Genomic DNA, 15,377 nt, shown 5'->3' with positions numbered 1-15,377 from the left:
AAACATGCGGGGAGGGGACTCGAGCTCCCACGTGAACATCCTGGAGGTACTCGCCGAAAGTGAGCATCTCGAACAGTGAGATGCTCAGGCGAGAACAGAGCAGGAGTGAGCACGCTCGCTCATCACTATTCTTTACTCAAAAAATTGCTGTCAATAATATTTGTCATTCATATATATATATATATATTTATATATATATACATATATACAGTATATATATATGTATATATATATATATATACATATATATAGTAGAGATCGTACTCACTTGGGTGCGATGGGAGGCAAACAGAAGGCATGTTCCTTTAAATGTCCATTATGGTTTATTTGCTTCAAAAGCAAAATGCAAATAAACAGCCTTTAGTGCAGGCAAAAACTGAGAAAACAGTCCTTTTTGAAAAGTCTTTGGTTAGCCAGCACTGTGGTCACACAGGCTGGTAGGCATCCAGTACACGGCTCAGTCTGGAGACAACCACACACAGGAGGCCTTCTTCCTCCTTACACACAGACCATGTGCCAAAAAACAGCCTCCATTTTATAGGCTGTTAACCACACCCAGAGGTGAGGTATGTGGGTAGCTAAACCCCCCATCTCTCTAAACTACCCGTAACCCAGTCCCAGGTGCACCAAACGAACCTCTTAGTGCTTACGTGCACTAGAGAAACACTCTGGGTTACATCACAGAGGACAGCCATCTCTGTGACACATACCTCCCATTGACTATGCGACCATTTGCCACCTTACAATATGTACACACATATATACACACACATATATATATATATATATATATATATATATGTTACTGTAAAAGTCAGAAGGCCGATAAAACCTAGGATTTACCGGTCAATCTGGACATTTACAGAGGTCGTCGGTAAAAGCTCAAAATGAAAAGTAAAATTGGACTTTTACCGGTGAAGTCTTGGTAAATCTTAACATTTCTCAACAGCGTTGGTAAAAGTCAGATGTATTCCATATAAACGAACGATTTTGGACTTTTACCTGGGCGAATTGGTAAATCTTTACATTTACCAGCATGTGTTGGTAAAAGTAACTACCAGCATGTGTTGGTAAAAGGAGCTTTGAGTCTCAGAATTCTGACTCTTACCAGCAGATGATGGTGGTAAAAGTTAACTAAACGCAATTTCCGACTCTGATGAAGGCCTTAATCGTTAGAAATATTTTTATTCTTCAAAATGCAAATGCAAATGAACAAATACAAATAGGAAAATGCCAATAGAAAACATTTATGTAAGAAAATACTTCTCAAAAATGACAAATTACAGCAAATACAAGAATAACGCAACTTCAAAACTATGTAATTCTGAATGCAAATAGGAAAATGCAAATAGAAAACATTTATGTAGGAAAATACTTCTCAAAAATGACAAATTACCGCAAATACAAGAATAACTCAACTTCAAAACTATGTAATTCTGAATTCAAATAGGAAACATTTATGTAGGAAAATACTTCTCAAAAATGTCAAATTAACGCAAATACAAGAATAACGAAACTTCAAAACTATGTAATTCTGTAATTGTGACTAGGGATAAGCGGATAGATCCGTCCAGACCCGTTATCCAAGCGGATAACGGGCTGTACGGATACGGATAATCCCGATATCTTTCGGATATATCCGTGCCTTCCGATAATGCATGTTTCATGCATCATCGGAAGGCATGGATGGTGCGAGTGTGCAGGGCAGACAGGTATAAAGCTAAATTGCTACTTACCGGAGGTTTCCCAGGTCTCGTCGTCCGCGTTCTCCTTCCGAGTCACATGACTGCATACGTCACCACTCAAGTGACGCATGCGTAAGTCATGTGACACACCTCGTGTCACATGACTTATGCACCTGTCACTTTCGTGGTGACGTATGCAGTCATGTGACCCGGAAGAAGGAGGCTGCGGCCGGCCGACGAGACCTGGGAAGCCTCTGGTAGCCTCCGGTAAGTAGTGATCTTTAAGTGGCGGAGAAGGGGGGTCCGGCCAGAGGGCGGGATGACCCTAGTGGGTGGGGAGTTCCTACTGCATTTAGGATCCCAGCGGTAGTCCCCACTTGGTAGAAGTCATCTTCTTTTTTTATAATAATCGTAATGATCGACTTAGGGTCCATTTTTGAACGGTCGACATCTGGAATTCTGATTCTGATGTTCTGTCCAATGTTAGGTTCGGGTAATTTTTGACTGGAACATTTCAACATTTTCTTGGCCTGTGTTTCAAGTCCTTCTCTTGCAGCTTTTCAAACTCTTCTGAGAGCACTAATTTTTCTATTGATTGTATGCGAATTCAAAACGTCAGGTTGCTGATCATCATGAAGTTCTCCATCTTTCTTAGAAGGTTTTGACTCGACACTTTTTTCTTTTAGGTCTTCATTATTCTTGGATGGCAAAATTGGTGGAGTTTCATATGCTGTTAAGGTGTGCGGACAGTTGGATAAGTCCAAAGCTTCTCCTTCCGTTGTGAACAGCTGATGACAGTTTGATTCATCCGAAGCTTCTGCTGCTGTCGGTGCTGACGTGTGATGAAAGTTAGATTCATCTGACCCTTCGACTTCTGTTGGTGAGGTCGGATCACTAGGTTCCTCTTGCAAACCAACAAACATTTTTTCAAGATCTTCTTCTGAAGAGAGATTTCTGATCCCATCACTAGGAATTTTGGAGGTAGCTAGACCCATCTGCATTGGTACTCCGAACATAGCTTCATAGGGCGAGCATTTTATTCCCAGATGGTATGCTCTATTTTTCATTGCTTGTACAAAGCGAAGGCCCTCAGACCACTTGGGTGTCTTATTTGTTTCCATCCACGTTGACAACATGTTTTCAATGTCTTGATTTGCTCTTTCCACGGAGCCTTGGGACTGGCTGTGTCTTGGTTTACCATGCACTATTTTCATATTAGGCCACATCGCGCACAAACTCTGTATGATCTTGTTGCAAAATTCCCTCCCATTATCAGAATGCAGAATACACGGGGCACCAAAAGTGGAAAAAATGTCAAGGAGGTGGTACGCAACCTCTTCTGCTCTTTTAGTGCATAAAGCACGTAGAAGAACAAATTTAGTGACGTGGTCTTGATAGACGAATATGAAATTGAAATCATTATCACAATTGGATTGCATGTCAATGAGATCGACTTGAGCACGAGAATTCATTTCACTGTGTAGGATGGGTTTCACAACAAGGCCTTTTTTGGTAATCTTCTGTTTTTTCTGGCATGGCTGGCAGAGTCACAGATAAATAACTATTGACTCCGTTGTGACATTTTTTAACTTACGGTTCACCTCCTTTAGGATCCTGGTCCGCCCTCCGTGGCTGGTACTGATGTGCGCATTATGAATGACACTAAAGAGTTCTGCACACCGAACGTAATGCAACACGTTGTCTTTTTCACACGAGATTGGTGCAATTAACTTTTCATCACTTCCGACGGTCATGATGTCGTACCTCTTCAAACACCTGTAGTGAATACTCTGTTTAGGTACCGCCACCTTAGCCTCCTTCACTTCTTTCAATATATTCTCGTATTTATCGTCCGTGAGATAAAAATTATTATCTCGCTTTTTCTCCACCACTTCATTCAAGAGCTCCGAAAAACGATCTTTCATTTCCTCACTCATGATCTGACAATCAGCTAGTGCCTGTGTAGCTTTGACAGGCCGTCGACTGTGCAGCTTTGAGCAGTATGTGCAGCTTGCAAAACACTCAGGCAGTCGTCCAGCATGAGGACACAAACAGGAAGTATGCCCATTTACCCACACTGCTTGGCAAGAATCCCATGTTCTTTTGTAATAGGGTTACTCAGCATTGTGTGAAAGACTGTACAACAGCACCATCTACTGGTCTAACACTGCCATTGATGAGTTAGTAATTTTCTTCAGGCAGTGATTGGGCAGCAATCTAAGAATAGAACCCCAGGAAACTAGGACTTGAGGCAGGAGCTATTTTAGGGAGAGTGAGAGGACTGGTGCTGTGCTGACTAGACTGAGCCCAGACAGGGCTGTTGCGCTGTTTCCTTACAGCCTTTTCTCGGAATGCGCTGTCTTCCGATTCCCCTGATCAGAGACTACGGTGCTCGCGTGGAACAGACCGTTCATGGCACCCAGCAACTCCGGCTCAGAGCTTATCTGCATATCTTCTGGTTCTACCACATTGGCGCGGCAACGGTAAATCGTGTGAGCGGTGTTAGCATCCACCTTGCAAGGGGCCCTTGGAAAGACTTTGGACTCTGCGCTCTACAGGAAGCTAAGTGCAGGACAATTTATACACTACTACACCGGCAGCGTCTGTACTTCTTGTAACTTTTTGTGAGAGGGTGCTGCGGAACACTGATACCCTAAGATTCATAGGACGTTCTCTTTTGCATATTTTAGTGTGGGGTTAGTGGTTGTATGTTAGCAGGAAGTGGGCACTTTTTGTATGATCGGAACAATAATCATAGGATAGTCAGGATTGACATCTGTATATATAGAACGTACATACGTTAAGGATAGTCAGGATTGACATCTGTATATATAGAACGTACATACGTTACAGGGTAGCAGATACCTTACAGGGTAGCAGATTTTGTTCATTGTTATTACCATATTTTCCCCATTATTACATTTAAAAAACTTTGAACACTGTGTCCTCCATTTCCTCGCCGTATCTGCCTAATCAGACACCTTTCCTGCGGTGGCTTACACTTTTTATTACACCCTTCTCAGCTACATTTACCAAGAAGCCGTGGTAAATGTGCACATTTACCAACTGCGCTTACACCCTTCTCAGCTACGTTTTAATGTGCACATTTACCAACTGCGCTTACACCCTTCTCAGCTACATTTACCAAGAAGCCGTGGTAAATGTGCACATTTACCAACTGCGCTTGGTTAAAGTCAGATGTTCCCTCTTCACACCTGATATTTCTGACTTTTACCACGCTCGACGGTAAATGTTACCAAGACTTCACAGGTAAAAGTCCAATTTTACTTTTCATTTTGAGCTTTTACCGACGGCCTCGGTAAATGTCCAGATTGACCGGTAAATCCTAGGTTTTACCGGCCTTCTGACTTTTACAGAAACATATATATATATATACATATATACAGTACAGACCAAAAGTTTGGACACACCTTCTCATTTAAAGATTTTTCTGTATTTTCATGACTATGAAAATTGTACATTCACACTGAAGGCATCAAAACTATGAATAAACACACGTGGATTTATATACTTAACAAAAAAGTGTGAAACAACTGAAATATGTCTTATATTCTTGGTTCTTCAAAGTAGCCACCGTTTGCTTTGATGACTGCTTTGCACACTCTTGGCATTCTCTTGATGAGCTTCATGAGTTAGTCACCTGAAATGGTCTTCCAACAATCTTGAAGGAGTTCCCAGAGATGCTTAGCACTTGTTGGACCTTTTGCCTTCACTCTGCGGACCAGCTCACCCCAAACCATCTCGATTGGGTTCTGGTCTGGTGACTGCGGAGGCCAGGTCATCTGGCGTAGCACTCCATCACTCTCCCTCTTAGTCAAATAGCCCGTACACAGCCTGGAGGCGTGTTTGAGGTCATTGTCCTGTTGAAAAATAAATGATGGTCCAACTAAACGCAAACCGGATGGAATAGCATGCCGCTGCAAGATGCTGTGGTAGCCATGCTGGTTCAGTATGCCTTCAATTTTGAATAAATCCCCAACAGTGTCACCAGCAAAGCACCCCCACACCATCACACCTCCTCCTCCATGCTTCACGGTGGGAACCAGGCATGTAGAGTCCAACCGTTCACCTTTTCTGTGTTGCACAAAGACACGGTGGTTGGAACCAAAGATCTCAAATTTGGACTCATCAGACCAAAGCACAGATTTCCACTGGTCTAATGTCCATTCCTTGTGTTCTTTAGCCCAAACAAGTCACTTCTGCTTGTTGCCTGTCCTTAGCAGTGGTTTCCTAGCAGCTATTTCACCATGAAGGCCTGCTGCACAAAGTCTCCTCTTAACAGTTGTTGTAGAGATGTGTCTGCTGCTAGAACTCTGTGTGGCATTGACCTGGTCTCTAATCTGAGCTGCTGTTAACCTGCAATTTCTGAGGCTGGTGACTTGGATAAAATTATCCTCAGAAGCAGAGGTGACTCTTGGTCTTCCTTTCCTGGGGCGGTCCTCATGTGAGCCAGTTTCTTTGTAGCGCTTGATGGTTTTTGCAACAGCACTTGGGGACACTTTCAAAGTTTGCCCAATTTTTCAGACTGACTGACCTTCATTTCTTAAAGTAATGATGGCCACTCATTTTTCTTAGCGGCTTTTTTCTTGCCATAATACAAATTCTAACAGTCTATTCAGTAGGACTATCAGCTGTGTATCCACCTGACTTCTGCACAACACAACTGATGGTCCCAACCCCATTTATAAGGCAAGAAATCCCACTTATTGAACCTGACAGGGCACACCTGTGAAGTGAAAACCATTTCCGGTGACTACCTCTTGAAGCTCATCAAGAGAATGCCAAGAGTGTGCAAAGCAGTCATCAAAGCAAAAGGTGGCTACTTTGAAGAATCTAGAATATAAGACATATTTTCAGTTGTTTCACACTTTTTTTAAGTATATAAATCCACATGTGTTAATTCATAGTTTTGATGCCTTCAGTGTGAATGTACAATTTTCATAGTCATGAAAATACAGAAAAATCTTTAAATGAGAAGGTGCGTCCAAACTTTTGGTCTGTACTGTATATATATATATGTATATATATATATATATATATATATATATATATATATATATATATTTATATATATAGGCCTTGACTGACTTACAGGTGACACAATGATGTTACTGCATTATGCCACCTGTGCAGAGATAAGGTTAAGGAAGAAGGAGCTGGGTGGAAGTGGGAACTAGTGAAAGGAATAGTTTTTTATTGTTTTCATTGCTATGTGAAGAGTGCCAGAAAGAGACATTTAAACTGCATAATAACTTTTTATTAACTGTAATAACTTATTGATCAGTGTGGGTCTAATTGCCGGGACATGATCCGATTGATAGAAAGGGGAACTTTTATCACTGTTAGAATGTATTCGCAATGTGCATGCTCGACAGCCATTCCATTAATTTGCTATGGAGCTTCCAAGCGCAGCACGCCGTTTTTTTCAGCACACCCATAGAGAATGAATACAGCAGCAGTCAGACATCTGACCTACTCCTCCATTGTGAAATGGGGATAAAAATGTTTCGACAAGGATGAAAGTTTCCTGTTCCGCCAATTGGTGTGATTCCCAGGAGCCATGCCCCCACTGATCAATAAGTTATCATCTAAGCTATGAATAGATGATAGCTTGTTTTAACTGGAGAACCCATTAATACAAATCACTGTAAGGCTGTGTGCTAACGATGTGTTTTTTAAGCGTTTCCGCAGCGGCAAAAACGCTGCAGAAACGCTTAAAAAACGCATGGTAGAAGGCCTGCCATGTTCCCTAATGATAATCCGCATGTGCTGTGCACATGCTGTGGAAATTTCCGCTGCGAATTATCATTGCGGAAAAAAACGCTGCACTACCAATTATTTTGCGGAAGTGCTGAGTTTTCGCCGCCATTGACTTGCATTAGAACGCATGCATTCCGCTTCACTAGATAAGCACATGCGGAATACATGCGTTCAATGTGCGGACGGTACCCAGGTGTGGAGGAGAGGAGACTCTCCTCCGGACCCGGGTACCATAGAAAACTGTAAAAAAAATAAAAAAATAAAAAATAAATATAATTACCTTCTGACGGCCCCCGGTGCACTCGTCCTCTCATGCCGGCAGATCGCGATGGACTGAAGGACCTGCGCTGACGTCATAGTCATGTGACGGGTCACGCGACGCTGACGTCAGCAGGTCCTTCAGTGTACCGCGATCTGCCGGCAAGGGAGAACGGAGCGAAGCAAGACTGCGGGGGCCATCAGAAGGTAAGTATAGATTTATTTTTTTATTTTTAAACATTCTTTTACGGTCACACTATATAAATCCATGCCGGTTGCATGGATTTATATAGTGTGACCAAGTTGTCAAGCACTTTCCAAGTGATGCTAAAATCGCTTGGAAAGCGCTTGTCAACCCGCATGCGGAAATGCATGTGAAGAACTCTTCACATCCGCATGTCCTTGGCAGGAAAAACGCATATACAATCCGCATGCGTTTTTTCTGCCAGGGAGATGCAGAAACGCTCAGGAAGCATTTCTGCATCGTGGGCACATAGCCTAATTGAACATCACAGTCATAGTGTGGGCACAGGAGATGTGCAGAAGCCATCTGTATTTTACAGTCGACACGCTACAAAAACGGCTAACAAGTATTTGCCTGTAGCTGTAGTTTGGGTTCCTGAGGGTGCAAGACACCCCAGTCTGACACTGTCTATGTTTGCATACACATTTCCATGCAAAACCTTGTAAATTATTGTTCTTGAGCGCCTCAGTATAGAATTAATGATAGTGCTTGGGAATCTCAGCATAGCAGCACAGCTGCTCTGCATTTCCCTTGGATACATGTTTGTGCACAGTATATTTTTCATTGTTTGCTGCCCTTAAGCAAAAGCTTTTTGAAGGTCTATTTCTCCCAGAGCAATGCTAGAGAACAAAAAAAGCATGAAACATACAGGATTATTTATATATGAGACTGTTAATTTTTACCTCCCTGGCATATTAAAAGGCACATTTCAGTTCTATCATCTTGTTGAAGAGAACATTTCTATGTTCAGGATTTGTGACAGATGGATGGAAATGTTGTTGCTTCTCTTTGTTGGATTTAGTAAAAATGAATATATTTGAGTCTTATTTCATAGAAAATGCAATGATTGGATTAGTCAAGTGGATTTCATGATTCTTAAGGCAAAATATAGCTTGAATAGGAAGCTAGAATCCGATTCCCTATAAAGTCATGTTCTTAAATCAGCAAACTGCACTTTTTATTTAAACTTCTAAAAAATGAAATTATTTTTTTGTTTGCTTTTGCCACATTTTGATTTTTCATTTTGCCTACTGGGTGCAGTTTTGGCATAGCTTGTAAACTGGCTTCAATGGTCTCGGTTTAAAATCACCATATTCTTTTGTGTCTTTACTGCTTGCACCCAAGTCACAGAACAAGGCCGACTTCAATCCGTATATAATTTAAATCTGCAGAATATTCAATCCATCTGCAGATTATCATTTTCAGTGTGATTTATATCATTAGTGCTTAGCAAGAACTTTTTAATAACAAGTATGTACATCAAAACTTCACTCTATATCAGTCTAAAACCACTTGTGTGCAGACTTCTAGGAATTCAGCTCTTGTGAGGAAACAAGTTTGATGACTGTTTCCATGATGTACAATAAAAAAATATATATATATTGTGGTACTGTAAAGTATTTGCCTTGACTATTTCCAGTTAAAATCACCTTTGTGCATTCAGCGCTATGCTATACTGTAATAAATAGTTAAAACATAAAAATGGTAGGTATTTTACTACAATTAGATTCAGATATTATGTAACATCATTTATATTGGCAACCAAAATAAATGTAATATAGTAAGATGCATACTAGCAAATAAGACCTAATCTGAAGTCACTAAAAAGTGTGATGGAGCTGGAGTGTTCTGACTGTTTGCAGCCAGCCACTGCTTGAGCTTGTAGCAATTGATCAATTGGAGTTCTAGGTGTTAGACTCCAACCAAATTGATATTGATTATACTCAGGATAGTTCAACAAAATTATAAGAGCATGTTCACATTGCATGTTTTTTCATCTGTTTTTGATCAGAAAACACCACCAAAACCACAAAAAAAATGCTCAAAAGAATGAACATATCAATTTATAATATTAACTTTTTGTTCATATGTTCAGGCTCTTGAGCTTCTTTTAAATGCTACAAGTTTTCAAAAAAGGCCAAGCGTTTAAATGAAGTTTAGTGCATTCTTCAGGTGTAGAGATGAGTGAATCCGAACTGAAAAGTTGGGTGTTCGCACCAGACACTTTGTCCAATGCTAAACTACGAACATGGACTTCTCCCAAAAGTCAGTTTTAATGTTAAGACTAGGTCTGGGATGAGAGAGAGGGCTCGCTCTCACTTGCGATGCAATCGGACGAATGCAATCCGATAAAAAATCAGATTGCACTCGCCCCATTGTTACCCTATGGGACAGCTCACATGCATGCTGCGATTGCATCCTCAAATCTGTGTGAGAGGATCGGAGCACAGAGCACTGACATTCGGCTCCCGCTTGCAGCAAAACAGCTACCGAATGTCGTTAGCACAGTGTTCCCCAACTCCAGTCCTCAAGAGCCACCAACAGGTCATGTTTTCAGGATTTCCTTTGTATTGCTCAGGTGATAATTACATCACCTGCACAAGCAATAATTCCATCACCTGTGCAATACTAAGGAAATGCTGAAAGCATGATCTGTTGGAGAGCCTTGAGGACTGGAGTTGGGGAACATTGCATTAGCATATTGCATCTGATGCTCTCGCATTGGATGCCATATACGCTAATGGGACCCTGGCCACAGAGAGAGAAATAGAAAGAGATTTTTTTTTCATATCCAAAGTTCGGGTTTTTATTGTTTTCAATGGGGTTTGGGTTCTGGTTCAGGTTTGGGTACAGTTCTAGTACCTGAACCGAACTTTGGACGAAAGTTTGGGTCGGGTACCAGAACCCGAACTGCCACAGGTTTGCTCATCCCTATTCATGTGTTTTACGCTAGGAAGGCGCTCAATACTTAGAAACAAAATCAATGAGAGGGCTAAAAAGACTCCCAGGAAAAGGTGCAGGTTTTTTTTTTAGCATTTCCACTACAAAAAAAATGCTAATTTTTTCTTCACTGTTTAATGGAATTCCAAAAATGTAAATAAAGTAAAAAAAAAATCACAAAAAAAGCCAATGAAAAAAAAACCCACTAGAATAAAAATGCTCACAAAATTACAAAAAGAAGTTAGCAATTGCAAGACTCCAAAGAAAAGGAAAGTTTCCTGAGACTTCTGCTTGAAAAATGAACATTTTTAACTGCAAGAAAAACATGCAGAGTGAACACTTTGAAAGTATCTGCCCACAGCATCTTTTCCTGGCAGATTCTGCCCAGCATCCACCTGAAAAAGCACCACAAAAGAGCCCCATAAGCTAAACATAATGCACAGCAATGTAAAAACAGAATTGCTGTGCACTTGTTCTGTCTTATATCCCATCTTTTAATTGCTTCTAGGTTCAAAAACCTTGTTTCTAGCAGTTAAGAGAAGTGACCTGTCCATTCTTCAAATGTTTTCTGCTGAGAAGCTTCCCACTCACTATACTTGAGATTATAGAGTAAATTTATGCTGGCTGTGGAGCCACTGTAAAAGCATCTGAAAAGACACTGGCAAAGTCGGTTCAGGAAAACGAACATCAGCTACTTCTTGATGCGGGTTCGCCTTAAAAAAAACGGCAGGTCTAAAAAATGCCATATGCATATACACTAATATTTGAAACAAAGGTGACAAAGGAAGAAAAACAATATAAAATATATGCATTCATAGATGTCATAGTCACATTGGTAAGTTACTAGGACACAAGATGTCATACATGTATGTACAGTTGAAACAAGAAGTTTATATATACTATATAAAAAGATACATATGCATGTTTTTCATAGAATCATAGAATCATAGAATGGTAGAGTTGGAAGGGACCTCCTGGGTCATCTGGTCCAACCCCCTGCTCAAAGCAGGATTCACTAGATCATCTCAGACAGATGTCTGTCCAGCCTCTGTTTGAAGACGTCCATTGAAGGGGAACTCACCACCTCTCGTGGCAGCCTGTTCCACTCATTAATCACCCTAACTGTCAAAAAGTTTTTTCTAATATCTAATCTGTGTCTCCTCCCATTTAGTTTCATCCCATTGCTTCTAGTCTTTCCTTGTGCAAATGAGAATAAAGATGATCCTTCTACAATGTGACAGCCCTTGACATATTTGTAGACAGCTATTAAGTCTCCTCTCAGTCTTCTTTTTTGCAAGCTAAACATTCCCAAATCCTGCAACCGTTCCTCATAGGACATGGTTTGCAGACCAGTCACCATTCTGGTCGCTCTTCTCTGAACTTGCTCCAGTTTGTCTATGTCTTTTTTAAAATGTGGTGCCCAAAACTGTACACAGTATTCCAGATGAGGTCTGACCAAAGAGGAGTAAAGACCGATAATGACTTCACGTGATCTAGACTGTATGCTTCTGTTAATACATCCCAGAATTGTATTTGCCTTTTTTGCTGCTGCATCACACTGTTGACTCATGTTTAGTCTATGATCTATTAGTATACCTAAGTCTTTTTCACATGTACTGTTGCTTAGCTCTATTCCTCCCATTCTGTATATGCTTTTTTCATTTTTATTGCCCAGATGTAGTACTTTGCATTTTTCCCTGCTAAAAACCATTCTGTTGGTTGCTGCCCACTGCTCCAGTTTATTTAGGTCTTTTTGAATCCTCTCTCTCTCTTCTCTAGTATTAGCTATCCCTCCTAGCTTTGTGTCATCAGCAAATTTAATCAGTTTACCCTCAATTCCTTCATCTAAATCATTGATAAAGATGTTGAACAATACAGGTCCCAGGACGGAGCCCTGTGGTACCCCACTTGAGACATTCATCCAGCTGGATGTGAAGCCATTTACAACCACCTTTTGAGTCCGATCACTAAGCCAGTTATGAATCCACCTAACAGTTGCCTGGTCCATTGCATACTTGGTCATTTTTTCAATAAGGATGGTGTGAGATACTTTGTCAAATGCTTTGCTGAAGTCAAGATTTACTATATCTACAGCATTTCCCTGATCCACCCAGTCAGTGATTCTGTCATAGAAGGTAATTAAGTTAGTCTGACATGACTTGTTAGTTACAAACCCATGCTGACTCTGGTTAATCACTTCATTCTTATCCATGTACTTACATACATGTTGTTTAATAATTTGTTCAAAGATCTTTCCTGGTATAGAAGTCAGACTCACCGGCCTATAGTTCCCTGGGTCCACCTTCTTCCCCTTTTTGAAGATAGGAACAACATTTGCTCTTCTCCAGTCTTCTGGGACTTCTCCTGTTCTCCAAGAATTTTCAAAGATTATGGAGAGTGGTTCTAAAATTTCTTCTACGATCTCCTTCAGTACTCTGGGGTGTAATTCATCTGGACCTGGAGACTTGAACTCATTTATGTTAGCTAAATATTCCCTCACAATCTTTCTGTTTACAGATAACTTGGATTCCTCTATTCCTTTAAAAGGACAGTGAAGATCAGTTGATGTTACATTTTCTTTCTGAGAGAAAACAGATGCAAAATAGGAATTAAAAAGTTCGGCCTTCTCAACATCCTCTCTTACCATTTCTCCATTTTCATCCTGTAAAAATCCTATAACATCTTTGACTTTTCTTTTACTTTTGACATACCCCCAAAATCCTTTTTTATTGCTTTTGACATCTCTTGCAAGCCTTAATTCATTGTCAGCTTTAGCTAACCTGATACGTGCCCTGCAGGATCTGCAGACTGCATTATAATCTTCTTTAGATATGCCTCCCTCTTTCCATTTAATAAACATTTCTTTCTTTCTTTTTAGCATGTGTTTAAGTTCTGTGTTCATCCATCCTGGTTTCCTTAAATGCTTCCCATTCTTCCTACTTTTCGGGATTGTTAACGATTGTGCTTTGAGAATCTCATTTTTATAAATTTCCCATTCTTCCTGGAGATTTTTGTCCTTAAGGACATCCAGCCATTGGATCCCTCCAATTCTCTTTCTGAGTCTCTTAAAATCTGCCTTTCTAAAATCTAACCTTGAAGTCTGAGTCTTCACATGTCTTCCTCCTCTAGTTATCCAAAATTCTATAATAGCATGATCAATATCTGGCATGAAATTAGAACAAACCTTTCCCGCTTTAGGTCAATTAGCATTTCCATAATTTCTAATATTTGCCAAATGCCAGAACAATGAGAGAGAGAATGTTTTAAGGCAATTTTATTACTTACTGAAAAGTCAAAAGTTTACATACACTAAGATTATTATGCCTTTAAACAATTCTGGACTGCCCATATGATGATGTCATGTGTTTGGAAGTTTCTGATAATTAGCAATAATCTGTTAATTAGAGAAACACCTGTGGATATATTTTAATGCACACCTGAAACACACTGCTTCTTTGTGTAGCATCATGGGAAAGTCTCAAGAAATCAGCCAATATATCAGGAAGAGAATTATGGACTTGCACAAGTCTGGCTCATCTTTGGGTACAATTTCAAGATATCTGAAGGTGGCATGATCATTTGTACAAACAATTATATGCAAGTACAAACAAGATGGGAATGTCCAGCCATCATACTGCTCAGGAAGGAGACGGGTTCTGTGTCCCAGAGATGAACGTGCTTTGGTCCGACATGTGCATAGCAACCCAAGGACAAAAGCAAAAGACCTTGTGAATATGATGGTGGAAGCTGGTAAGATAGTGTCAATATCCACAGTGAAACGAGTACTGTATCAACATGGGCTAAAAAGCCACTTGGCCAGGAAGAAGCCATTACTCCAAAAGAAACATAAAAAAGCCAGATTAATGTTTGCAAATGCACACAGGAAGAAAGACCTTAATTTTTGGAGACATATCCTGTGGTCTGATGAAACTAAAATTGAACTTTTTGGGTATAATGACCATCATTACGTTTGGAGGAAAAAGGGAGGAGCTTGGAAGCCTAAGAACACCATCCCAACTGTGAAACATGGCGATGGCAACATCATGTTGTGGGGTTGTTTTGCTGCACGAGGGACTGGTGCACTATACAAAATAGATGGTATCATGAGAAAAGAAGATTATGTGGCAATACTGAAACAACATCTCAACACATCAGCCAGAAAGTTAAAGCTTGGGTGGAAATGGGTCTTCCAAATGGACAATGACCCAAAACATACTGCCAAAATGGTAACAAAGTGACTTAAGGATAACAAAGTTAATGTTTTGGAGTGGCCATCACAAAGCCCTTATCTCAATCCTATTGAAAATGTATGTGCAAAGCTGAAAAGTCAGGTGCGAGCAAGGTGACCTACAAACCTGGATCAGTTACACCTGTTTTGTCAGGAGGAATGGGCTCAAATTCCGACCAACTAGTGTGAGAAGCTTGTGGAAGGATATCCCAAACTTTTGAACCAAGTAATTCAGTTTAAGGGCAATGATACCAAACACTAGCGAAATGTATGTAAACTTTTGACTTTGCTGTGTAAAGGCTATTTGACCAAGAAGGAGAGTGATGGGGTGCTACGCCAGATGACCTGGCCTCCACAGTCATCAGACCTGAACCCAATCGAGATGGTTTGGGGTGAGTTGGACCGCAGAGTGAAGGCAAAAGGGCCAACAAGTGCTAAGCATCTCTGGGAACTCCTTCAA

The sequence above is a fragment of the Phyllobates terribilis genome, unplaced genomic scaffold, assembly GCF_046119375.1.
Source record: "Phyllobates terribilis strain yellow unplaced genomic scaffold, ASM4611937v1 Scaffold_4__5_contigs__length_816908805, whole genome shotgun sequence".
NCBI lineage: Eukaryota > Metazoa > Chordata > Amphibia > Anura > Dendrobatidae > Phyllobates > Phyllobates terribilis.
This window is presented reverse-complemented; position numbering follows the sequence as displayed.